The sequence below is a fragment of the Dermacentor albipictus genome, chromosome 6 (assembly GCF_038994185.2).
Source record: "Dermacentor albipictus isolate Rhodes 1998 colony chromosome 6, USDA_Dalb.pri_finalv2, whole genome shotgun sequence".
NCBI classification, from domain to species: Eukaryota; Metazoa; Arthropoda; class Arachnida; order Ixodida; family Ixodidae; genus Dermacentor; species Dermacentor albipictus.
In genome coordinates, this window is record NC_091826.1 from 81,201,337 (window position 1) to 81,214,098 (window position 12,762).

Genomic DNA, 12,762 nt, shown 5'->3' on the forward strand with positions numbered 1-12,762 from the left:
TTTCTGTCTACATATTGCGCTTTAGATAGACTCTTCTTCTGGTGTTTTGCAACTCGCTCTATTTAAATATACACACATGAGCAATTTTATCATATTTTCGAAAGAGATGGAACCAATTCAAAATTTTTTCTCATCCAAACCTGGGAGGCTAAGTTCGTCTCCGAGGGCCTGGAGCCACAACGATACCTCGTTGCCAGGGCCAATGAGGCAGTGCGAGCCATAGGGCCCCTGATATGAGGATACATCCCACCTGCAGTTGAACTGGTGCTTGCCCTGGGATACTGTCGATACTCGCCTGGCGACAATCAACTTCATCGAGGGTGTCGCGTATATACGGGAAAAATATCCTGGCCAGAGTGAGCCTCCTGAGTGGGTGTCAATCATTTGATCAAGCTGAAGTGATTTTATTATTCAGTGTTAGACAAAGTATGGTTAACGTATGCGAGCATTTAAACGTGTACTTGGTTTGTGCTGCAAACACGCGGAATAAAGAAGAAAAGTCAGGCGTAGTCTAGTGGTTAGGATACCTGGCTTTCACCCAGGAGGCTCGGGTTCGATTCTCGGCGTCGGAAGTGTGTGGTCTCATGGTGTAACGTTAGTACTCTGAATCCAGCAATCCGAGTTCAAATCTCGGTGAGACCTCTTTTTTGCTTCTCCCAGTTCACCTACAGTGCTTAGTGAGCGACAGCCGTGGTGCTTGACCATGTCTCGAACCTGGCGTGTCTAGTGGCATTCTGCTTCCGGTTCCCGAGCTAAACGGATCGTAGGATCATGGGCTCCAATGGAGAGGCATATGCGGCTGTTAGCCACGGCAACAGGTTTTCGACGGAGGATGATAAGAATTGCCAGATTTAGAAGATTTCCGGGAAGCACTTCAAGCTGTTGGTATGCTCTCTGGTGTCGTCGCGCTTGGAGCGTACCAGATTAACCTTGTATGGGCGGTAACGATGAAGACACCCGCGGCTGCTCAAAAGCTGGCGGCACTATGGGAGCTGCAAATGATGGGGCGTCGCTGCCTGGTCATCGACCCCAAGGAACAACAGGTGAAGCTTCGTATATCCACTGGCTTCGGCATGGGGTGGATGACGAAGACGTAAAGACCGCGCTGGCCTCCTTTGGCAAAGTGACCGAAGTGATCCGCGAGCGCTGGCGAGTGGATGGCGTTTCCGACAAGGGCTCAACAACCCGAGCAGTGCTGCTGCAGCTCAAAACTGGGATGAAGGTTGATAACCTGCCCCACCAGATTCGCGTCGCCGGCGAGCTGGCGCTGGTGGTAGCCCCAGGCCGTTCTATTCAGTGCCTGCGCTGCCGGGGCTCTGGCCACGTTCGTCGAGAATGTAAGGTTCCCCGTTGCTCCCGGTGCAGGTTTTTTGGACACAACGACGCGGACTGTCCGCGGTCATACGCAGTAGCCACGGGTTCGGCGCAGGGCGAGTCGTCGACATTAGACCATGTGATGGACGTGACCGAGGCGGAGGAAGCCGCCAAGGGAGCTGGAAACGGCAACCTGGAGGCAGAAACTAGCAGGACGACCATGCCGACCAAAAGGGGACGGAACAACGTCCCTCCCCCCAAGGAGCCAGCAGCTACACTCGATAGCGTGAGGAAGGCCCCGCAAGATAATAAGAGCCACCAGTGAGCTACGGATGCTAAGCAGGAAGAGGAAGACTTCAACGCAACCCCTGCCAGCGCCCGCGTCGAAGGCGTCTTGGCACCGGTCAAGAGGTCCCTGCAACAGAAGAAAGTCGACGGAACGGCTGGCGGTGACTCCGAGCCACCGGCCGCTAAGACGCATTCCTGAAGGCGCTCCACTCTCAAGCTTAGGCCGAACATGGAGGCTGACCGTAGGCCCACCGTGAACCCGACCAAAGAGGAACCCGGGCGACGGCCACCGGATGGCCATTGAGGTGTCTAGCGGGTAGCTAGACGTTAAGGTGAGCACCATGCTCCGGGCCTTCTCCCCTACGGTTTACATCAGTAATGGCTACCAACCCATCGATTAGCCTCGGCACGCTAAACGTTCGACGTCTGGCCGCCAAAAGGAAACAGAGTCAGGTTTACAGACTACTAGCGGACCACGTCCTCGACGTTTCAGCCGTGCAAGAAACTGAGGTAGATGGTGAGGAGGAGACCGGGAGCATGGTTGAAAGCTTCACGAATAACTACTACACGGTAGTAAGCCACGCCTTATAGGGACTTCGGCAGGGTGTGTGCTGTTCGTGAGGAAGCTTCCTCGTCTTGTCATAGAGGATTACTTCTCGTGCACTTCTGGTCGACTTGTCGTTGCATGATTCGTGATTCGTGTCGCGTGATTTGCATTTATGGCCCTAATACTGTTCAAGCGAAGGCAAATTTGTTTTCGGGTTTAAAGCATCATTTACATGTGCACAAAATGATAGTCTGTGTAGGGGATTTCAACTGTGTATTGAACGCCGAGGTTAGGTCTATACGCGACGCATAGTTTATGATAAAAGCAGCGATATCCTGGCGCAGATAGATGCTTTCACTGTTGCGAAATTTCACGCATAGTAAGGCACGGCACGATTCGGCTTCTGCGAGGGACGTTCCGAAAGCAAGTTTCGTCATTTCTTTTTAAAGATGTTACACCAGGTGAAACAAACAATCGCCACAAGAATCCACGCCTGTTGCTGGTTGAACCGTAGAGAAAGAAATTTCAACAAGAGCGGACACTCCCATAGAGCCCAGCGGCCGAATTGACTGTAGCACACCAAGCGGATGTTGACTCCTTCCGGTTTCGGTTTATGGCGCGCGCGTTTTGAAAACCAATTGGTACACGCCGCGCCGGCTCCGCTGCTCGGCACGGCATTCATTTTTTTTTTCGCTTCTGCTGAACCTCGCGTGGCCTTCGCGTGGAATCGTTTTAAGTAGAAACGATTGCGATTGACCTTTACAAGACTGCGCCGAATCTGTCAGGTGCAATTTCATAAAGAAAACGAAAGACGTCTTCTGAAATGATGGAATGTTTATTTTGCTCTATATAAATGCTCGTTCCGGGCTTCTGCATTCATCTAAAGGTGTGGCACCAGGTAAGCAGCAGTCATTGCCGTACGATGCTCCACCGGATGCCATCAGCTGAAAGAAAGTAAATTACAGGCATGTATGATTTCCGTATATTGACCTAACAGGAGTATTGCGTGTAGTGTCGAAACGCGCGTAAGTGGTGAATGAGCGGCATTACAGATAAATTCACTTTTACGTACATTTCGCAGCAAAGACCCCTCCGAAACAATGCCATAAAATCTCAACATCCGATTTTCAAGCACCCCTCCTTTCCCGGGCATTATTTACTGCACTTTAAGTGCACAAATACACGGGTGACTGCAAAAACAACTTGGCCTCGGCCGACACGATGGTACGCCAAGTACACAAAGGTAGCTACAACACAGGCTAGGCCAGACCATGTTACACGCTCGCAGAATGCCTTCTAATCACACTCAAGTCAGACTCGTCGGTGCAATGCCTGTTTTCAGTCGCTCAGAATACAGAAATGTCATGTTCTTGAGCTCCTCCGTGTTATCTTTGAGGTGCCCTACCGGCGCATGCAACACTCCCGTGTTATCACTCTCGGCAATCGCTCGTCACGTTTTCGCGAAGCGTGAGTACCGCAATAATGTATATGTTGTTGCAGGGCTATAAAATGCGTCACAAACTTGCCCCACTAAAATTCAGTACACGCAAAACTAACTCACTGTGGCCGCGGCCGCGGCTTCCTGTTTTCGCTAACAGCTTCACAATCCCAGGCGCGGCGAGCAAGCCTCAAGGTATCCCAAAAAGTTACCAAATAATTTACAATACTTTTTTCGGGTCAGAGAATGCGTCACGAACTTCTACCAGTAAGATTCAGTACAGGCGAAACTGCGGCACACAGCCGAGCTGGTTTTCGCTAACTGCGTCAATAAGCCGGGCGCGGCAACCGTGCTTCTTAACTACCCAAAACATAACGACGTTAGTTACAATAGTGTTGGGGGCCACAGAATGCGCGAAAACTTGTCTGTCTCAGGCGCTACGACGTAGTGCACGCATGCACACGCGCAAATGCGTCATACGGCCAAGCCGGTTTTCGCTTACTGCGTCAATAAGCCGGGCGCGGCAAGCGTACCCAAATACTACCGAAATACAGTAATCTTGCGGCTCATAGAAAGCGTCGCAAACATCTCCCAGGACGAGGCATTAACTCAAATTAACTGCGCCAGGACGGCGGTGCTGTTTTTCACTAACTGCGCCACTCGAACTAAGCCTAAATGTGATTAAAATGCGCCGCACACTGTCAAACACAATTTCTCGCCTTGCCGTAGTCCAGTGGTGCCGTGTGGAAATGCAGACGACACGCAAGAGAAGCATAGAGAAGGCCGGGAGCCCCCCAAAAATGGGCTATATCCAAAACAGACGGGTCGCCGAGCACGCGAGCTTCGCACGTACGACCGTCCTCGCTCACTCCTGCGGCTTGTCTGGCGCATGACGTATGCACACGCGTCTGGCGTGCCGCTAGCTTGTTGCTAGGCAACGCAACATAAAGTTGCAAAATAAAAGTTCACTTACACGCAAACTTTTTCACTTTTAGTGGGAAGGAATAAAAAAATAAAACATTGTCTGGAAGTTTATTTCTCATTCTTTTTTTTTTGATGCTCGCGTCAACTAACGGACGTTGTTGAAACTAGGCGTGACGTGTTTCCTGCTGCCAGTTTTTGAAGAGTGTCCCCTCTTGTTGAATTTCTTTCTCTATGGTTCAACGGCGGAAAGAGCATCAGCGGAGGAGGAACGACGCATGCGCAGAGCGCCGAAGCTTTCGCGCTCTAGTACACTCTAGTTTCGGTATTGGAAATAAAGTGTCGCCACGACACTGGTAGTCAAAGAGAAATTCAATAACTTTTGAATATGTGGCTCTATCTCTTCAAACTACACACCAACAAAGTGAAGTGATGCAGTTATGTGTAGAAATGAAGTGTACTTCTGGCCATTTTCTTTACGCCTTTATTTGTTCGCTTCACTTGTTGCGCCATCAGGCGGCACTTTCGCTCTTATCGCTTCGGCTGCCATTCTGTGCGTCTGCTTCTGCCACCGTCTATGCGCGCGTGCGTTTTTTTTTCGTATGCCCTGCAGTTTAAAACGTTTTCCGTACGTGCGAATGTTGCGGTAATGTCCGAAAAACTGAGGAAAAGATACAATGCTCGTTGTGTGGTTGTGTGATGTGGCAGCTCGGGGAGCGACGTAAGGGCGAAATGTTTTCCGTTTCCCAGCTGACGAAAGGTAAGCACACTTTTTTCTGCAGGCGTTATGAAGAAACAAGCGCTGTGCTTATCAAAGCAGCTATAGGACGAAACGGCAGATCTTCCGCGCTTGTTTTCAAGTGAATATCTTTTTTTTTGGTTTGGCGCGGTGCATTGTTCTGCGGTGTTGTAAGAAACTGAAGCCATATATATACATGGCCGATTGATGATAGATGACGCGCAGACGCAAATATCTCTTCGGTATATGTTAGCGGTTGCTCTTCATAATCTCCACGACTTTAAACCTTGCAATTTATATCTGCCGAATGTATTTGAATTCTTGCTGCACAGACCGGTTGCGCTGGACAGTTCTTCCGTTGAGCAGTTCTTTTATTATTACATTACCACCTTTGAATGGTCACGAACACAGCAGAAGCAAAAAAAAAGATAATTGCGTAGCAGTCACTGTTTCCGTTATGAATTACATGAAGCTCGAGATACCTATGTGTCAACGTGGGATCGCTTCACCTTTCAAAAAGTGCCTAAACGGCAGAATTTTTTAAGTCGCTTCTGCTTATTCTCAACTTTCGTTTCGCTTCTATAAGTGTTCTTTACTCATGACCACGAGGTATTTTGACAATTCTTCAGATGTGATACATGGTGAAATGACGCTTAATTGGGTGTCCCGGCGGAGCTCAAGTGGGGGCAGATCTACAACGGCTACGGCCTCTGCTTGGGCCACTTGAGAGGAAAGGACTACGCCGACTGTTGCAGTGGAAGAGCGGTTCCTGATCGATGGAGGTAAGAAAAATTAGTTAATATTGGTTGCGATTCGGTGCTTCTGTAGTTCATTATTTTCGTACAGAAACCACTTGACAGGGGACGGCGCAATTGGGCCATGAGCGCGGAGAGCGCTGTCTTTTCCTCGTCGTCTGCTAGGGCACCGGGTGCCCTGTGACGTGACGCAGCGAAATTTGCTCCACGTGCTCCAAGAAACCGCGCGCTTGTCAGTTTCGCGTTATCGCTTGCTCGTCTGTGGGGCGCGATGTTCCCGGCCGGTTACGAGCTAAACTAAGGAGCCAAACAGTTTCCGCTGACAATGATCGAATTCGCGTTCGTATAATGTTGCGCCTCACTTGGCGCTGTACAGCATACGAGACGTCGAAGCCAGGTCTTGCTGCGCGTTGCCGTCTTCGCCCTAAGCTTCGTATACACTCTAAGAAGAATTCCGGGGAAAGCGGGAGTAACTGCGCAGTTAGCCACAAAAAGGGCGCTTTCGTCCCTCAAGGGAGTAACTGCATGGATGTGCGTGCCGTGTGCAAATTTTGGAGAGCAAGTGTTTAGTCCCTGGTCGGAAAGAGAAAAACGGGAGGACGAACGGCAAATTTACTCCCCATGCGCTCCGCTGTTTTCGCCCGTGCATGTCGTGCATGTGATGCGGCGAAAACTGTGTTGTCTATAAATCGTGAATAGTTCGAAGTTCGTGCACTGTCTACTGAACTACATGCAAAGCAGCACTATGCCTCCTCGTGATAAAATTGCGTGAAACTTAAAGTTGGTATGTGAAGAGCCATGCCCTTCGTGCGCACACCATAAGTGAGCGATAGACATTAAATGCTCAAGTCATTGATAGACTGCCAGATTTTGCTGGTCAATAGTACCTAAGTTCCTTCCGTTCCAAGGAGATTACGAACTTAACTGAAGCGATGTGTAGCTCAAACGGGACACACTAAGCGACAGAGCAATTGTCCGTCTCTGTCGTCTTAGGTGCCCCGTTTTAGCTCGCTACACGTTTACATCACCTAGTGCCTCAGTTTAAAGCACCATAAGAATACTCGGGCAGATTTCTTTTCGCACTCGCTTATGGTTGCAAGTACACTCAACGTTACACTCTCCCCGCACAGCATACACAAAATGCCCAGTCGCTTTTACATTGCCACACCTGCGTTCTGATGCTTAACCTTGTGGGAATTTGGGGAATTCGACGCGCCATTGCGCGGGCGCATTTCACCCATGTCTGTAATCCTTAGCCACCTCGTCCTTGCTGCGAACCAGTTTTAGCGGTGGCGCTCCACTCGCGCGGTGGTTCGCGGTGAGGGCGGAGCTAGTGACGTCATGGAGCGGCCCCTGGTGGCTACAGAAGCGTATCCCCGCAGGCCGGCTGTACCCGGTTTGGAGGCAAACCGGATGTGACGTGAGCCAGTGCCGTACTCCCTGCCCCCAGATAGGTACTTGTACGCCTAGGGAAAGACGCTGCTAGGTGCTGCTGCTAAATCCCTGTGGTTTCTGCTGGCTCACGTTTGTGTTCTGTGGGTTGACGTTCACGTGGTCTTCTTACCCCTCGCTGCATCGTGTTGAATCATGCATTCCTTGCGCGGTGTCATTGTCGGCGACAGTCAGGTTAAATTCCTAAATAGGTCGCGCCTGCGCCTAATTGAGTCAATTAAATCCTGCACTTTCAGTTTTGCTGGCTACAATGCAGTGCGGCTGGCGAGAGCGGTCTCCACGATGCGCTTCGAGCGTGTCGATTTCGCCGTGCTTTATGTTGGCGGAAACGACCTTGATAGCAACGTGGATCCACAAGAAATATGCGACAACATCAAGCTGAGTGTACTGAAATCACAAAATTCTAGACATTAAGCGCTGATAGTTGTGATTTCCTTTAAATTTTAGGCCTTGGTTGTTCAACTCCAACGAGACGTGGCCCCCGTCGTGCTTATTTTCAAGGTGCTCCCTCGCTGCCTAGAAGGTGCTGATGCGGAGCAGAAAATGAAAAAGCGTCGCTTGCTTAACCGCAAATTGACGGCTACGCTGAAGCGCATGCCGTGTCTGCGGATTTTGAACCCCGAGGTATGCACCCCCTTTGTTCAGTGGCATGCCGTTGCATACCGTCCGGGACATGCTTGGCTTATTTTTGACTCGGTTGAAAATGTTTTACTTTTTGTCGCTGCTCGCTGCAGTAGAAATTCAGACTGTTTGTCGTAGTTGTGTCTCCATTACAGAATCGCATTACTGCGGTGTACAAAGCAAGTGTTGAGGTACATACTGTGCGCACTTCACCCTTTGTTGGACGGTCGGAAATATTAGTCCCACTTTTCAGGGCAACTTCGCTACTCTTTAGCGGTGAAGTGTAATTCCAACAATTGAACATTCCTGTGTGGATATATGTTTCTGAACCACTTTACGCATATTTTTTTCGTCCATTTCTTTGTCAAACAACGCGATATAGCGATTTCGCAGATTTACGTCCCTTTCTACAATGTTTAGTTTATTCTATCGCCTTCATTCAAACCACCATAGCGACAAATGGACTCTTTTGATCAAAATTCCGTGTTTTCGTAATAGCTGGATTTTGGTGCGGTTAGATGCCTAAATTTCTGGTGCCCACAGCTACCAAAACAGGTGATCAAATTATTAGCATCGCGAACAAATCACATTGCTAAATATGAGAACTGCATAGCCCTCAAGGATTTTCAAGAAGCATCTTTTTTCTAAGAACCCTTGCGATAGTGGAAAGCCCTGAATGAGGATTCTCATACAAAGCATGCTGGATAAGTATAATGAAAACTTTCACAAACTTCATGTATAATGTCCTGGCTACACTGGCTGCTTGTAATCGCATTACAGGTGACCACGAGTAGGTAGAAACAGACCGTGAGGCTGTATACTGGGACGTATTTCCACTTTTTGCTATTACACAATGGTCAGCTTTGAGATTTCACGTTATGTGAAAAATACTTCACAAAAAAAGCACTTGTAATGTCTTGGACACAAAGCAATCTGTTCTCTGCTTGCGTCCATGAAAGGGTTAAGATGCACACACTATTCAAAGGTAAGACCATGTTCATAGTTTCTAAAACGAAACCCTTTTTGACTCTTCCTTGATCAGTGGGTGGTGGCTGCTGCAGTTCTGCCAATATTGGTCACTGTGTGTCTGGCACTGGATATGTGCTACTAGGCATGTGTCCAAATAGGAACTTGGATTACCGGTTAAGTGCAGCTCAACATGTACCACTGGGTAGACAAGTAGAACAAGAGGAAAGAAATTAAGTAAACAACAGAAAATTTAAAAAGTCAGCCACAGACAAGTCGGAAAGCCAGCCTCAAAGGCAGCCGAGTGTGGACAAAAATGAACTAGACACCAGGGCATGCATTGCGTGTTGAGCTATAGAAGTGAACGAGTGATTACATATTACTGAACATTACAAAGGCTTCACTTATAGCCGATTTTCACGTATGCATGGAATCTGCTAACTTTTCTATGCAAAGCTCTACCGGAAAGTATATACTGCATCCATTGGTTAATACATTTTCTAGCATATTTTCTTGTTATCAGCCAACACACACATCCCTGTTATATGAAACAGATCACTGTAGATGGATGCCACAAGCATATTACAAGAACTGTGAATTGGAAGCTGTTAGCTACCTGTGGCACAAAGTCATACTACATACAGTCTTTGTGTGCACATTGACTTCATATGTTTTACTAATTTGACTGGCTCCTATTACGCTCAGACTGGATAGCAATAACACACAGGCCACCTTACGTTTGAGCTACTTGAAAGCCTGCGAAAGCTGAAGGTACATTCATAAAAGTTCATAAGTCCATGGCATTAGTGAAAATTTTAAACCTTTTCTGTTACAGCCATGCGCTGTCAGAAGTGTCTCAATGCATTGCACTGGTTGAACAGGCACGTATTGGCTGTACCACTTGGATTTCAGCGTGCATGCGTAAGCTAGATAAAAACATTCTACCATATCTTGCATCTAAACTTTTGCTCACGAGTGGGAAATGCTGTTTCTGTTGTAATAGATGTGGCTTGCACACAAGGCATGCGCATGCTAAATTTCTGGGTAAAAAAAAAAGCAAAGCTATGTTGCATGAACAGAAGTTGCTGCAGCCACATAACCTGACCTTTGATCTTCATTGCGCTCACAGATTGAAGGGATGGAACTAAGTGAATGTCTTTTAAATGCTTGATTTCAGCCAGTTATATTTGCCAACATGGGGATTCAAACCATGGGTGTCCATCTGCTGTTAGGCTGGACTCTATTTAATAAGAACACTAACTACTGCATTCATTGGTGCTGACAGATATCAAGTCAGTTGTAGTTCAGCATACTGTATTCCGTTTGTCACCAAAATGCTTGAGAACCGCTTGAGATCCTTCGATGTCAGCATCCTCATAATCAGTGGGCACCCCATAAGAAAAACAGACAAGGTAAATCTTGAATGGTATCTTTGCAAGTGCAGAAAGATCTTGAGATATGGGATCAGGTGACACGAGCAAGTGTGAGAAGGCTAGGCCACAGAAACTCGCGTTTCTGATTTGTGCACTATTTGTTCAGCCACTTTAAAATGTGTGGAGCTTTAAGATGTGAGGAGCCTAGACATATGAAAGACTAGGTAGAAGCAAGCAACTTGAATGCGCTACCAAGCCAAAAAAATGTGCAAGTGTAAGCTGTTCATTTTGACTCTAAAGGTACGTTCACACCGAAGACGGGGCAGCTAAAGCAGGCAAACCTCCTCGCCAGGCGCAAAATGGGGCGGCGTCCAATCGCTCGTGGACCAATTTTTTTCCCGCCCGCTGGAGCCTTCCGCTTTGCCACAGCCATTCGGAACACCAGACGACGGTGGCGCAGTAATGACGCCGGTGTGCCCGTGATGAGGATGGACGACCGGTGCCACGAGATGGCGAGACGTGCGCCACAAAAACATTAGATGCTCCGCCTCCTCGGTGGTGCGGGCAGCCATGGAAGCTGTCCAGTCTGAACAGGCCCGCACGCTCACCGCGTTGAAAATCCGCCGAATGTGCCTGTAATGTCCATGTTTGTGCTCCAGACTGTACATATCGCAGTGATCTGAATACATTACAAACAGTTGTCCCAATTGCACTCCTCTTTTTTTCCCCCTCCAGCATCGATTTCTCAATGCATCTAAGGAGCCGAGGCGCCCCATGTTTGCTGACGATGGGTACCATGTGCACAGGGGCCGAGGAATCGACCAGTTGGCAAAGATCGTTGTTAATGGTCTTGCTCAGCAGTTTGGCCATTGTGTCAAGTCACCTGCACGTGCTGAACCAGGCGCTGTCTACAAGGCAGTCAAGTGCTGCTTCTGCAACACCAAGGGCCACAAATCATATGAATGCGTGACGTTTTGTAGGCCAGCTTCTCGGCACCTGTCAACACAACACTAAATGTTGCCTGCCATCAAACGGCCCTTTTCAGGGCCACCCATACGTTGTCCGGCAGGTTTGAGATGCTCCTGACCGTTGCCCTCTCAATTTTCCTGTTTAGCTAGGAATCGCTTTGCTTAGCAAGGTATGTCAGGAAGGTAAGGATGCACATCTGGCATAATGCTAGGATTCTTCCTTCCAATTGCATACTTATAGTTTCTGCAATAACATATGCAGAGCACTGCTGAGACCATGCAGTGCAAAAGGGATAAGAATTGTAGTATAACTGTTACTCATAGTGAGGGTGTTTGTACAATATACAGGGTGTTTCAGCTAACTTGTGCCGAGGCTTTAAAAGAGAAAGAACGAAAGAAACTAAGCCTGCAGTACTCAAATGCAATCAATTCAGTTGACTGCCTTTTAGAACAACTTCAATACTGACGGCTTATCGAGAAATATCTAACTGCTTTATTTTTATGAATATAGCCACTGTGGTTATTTTTTCAGCACAAAAGAAAGTGCACGAAATCGGAAAAAGTACCATGCAACTATGCACTTTTGAACAGTGACGCGAGTGCTCTCATACATGCATTAAACAAATGAACAATGTGGCATGCAGACAGGATGTAAACAATATGCAGATCCAACACACTGACAATTATTTAAGCTAAGCTTTCTTTGCTGTTTGTGTTCGTTGATGGCATTTGGCAGTGATGTATTAAATGTTACCTTGCGTGCACCGCTTGTGTTTGCAGTACGCAGGGAGACATGCGCTCCAACGCTCGAGGTGGTGTTGTGCACTATTCATATCCTGCAAGAGTAGTGGCACTGTCATTTCCTCACACGGCACATCGCATGATGTGTGAGGTAAACAAATCCTTTTATTGAATCCTTAGGAGAAATAGTTGCTTCCTGTGCCCGACGGACCAGCGCCTGCTGGCCTGTGTACACAGGCTTATGTCACACAGCATGACCTCCCAGTGTTGCAGTGTGGGGACATTGCTTGAAGTTTCGATGCTGGACTACTACTTGCGTACTGTCGTTTTGACGCCGTGGTGCTGTATTGCAGCTTTGCATCCTGTGCCAATTGTTGGCATGGACACACTTGCCATGTTTATTTTTCATAAATAGCATAAACATGCCATACCATACCTTGAATTATCATTATAATATATTTAGTTTGCCCACAACTGTCACCATGTCTAGTTGTAGTGCTTTCTTTTCCATACAAAGGGTGCTTTCTGGCGGCATCTTTACCTTCTCCCGTGATCATTCAGCGAGCACAAGGTAAGCGCGGCAGCTTCCGCAATACTTTTGTCTAGGCACACTACTCCCAATGTATCCTTAGCACTGAA

General features: G+C 47.9%; 1 long non-coding RNA gene and 1 other non-coding gene across 2 annotated transcripts; both read left to right on the plus strand.

The window, feature by feature from the left end:
* The first annotated feature begins 500 nt into the window (after positions 1-500).
* Positions 501-572, plus strand: TRNAE-UUC (transfer RNA glutamic acid (anticodon UUC)). Its single transcript has one exon. It is a non-coding gene; the product is annotated as a tRNA-Glu (tRNA).
* Positions 573-5,095: 4,523 nt separating this feature from the next.
* On the plus strand, positions 5,096-11,282 carry LOC139046936 (uncharacterized). The gene is made up of 3 exons (XR_011506992.1): positions 5,096-5,268; positions 5,877-6,029; positions 11,150-11,282. It is a non-coding gene; the product is annotated as an uncharacterized lncRNA (long non-coding RNA).
* The last annotated feature ends 1,480 nt before the right edge of the window (positions 11,283-12,762 follow it).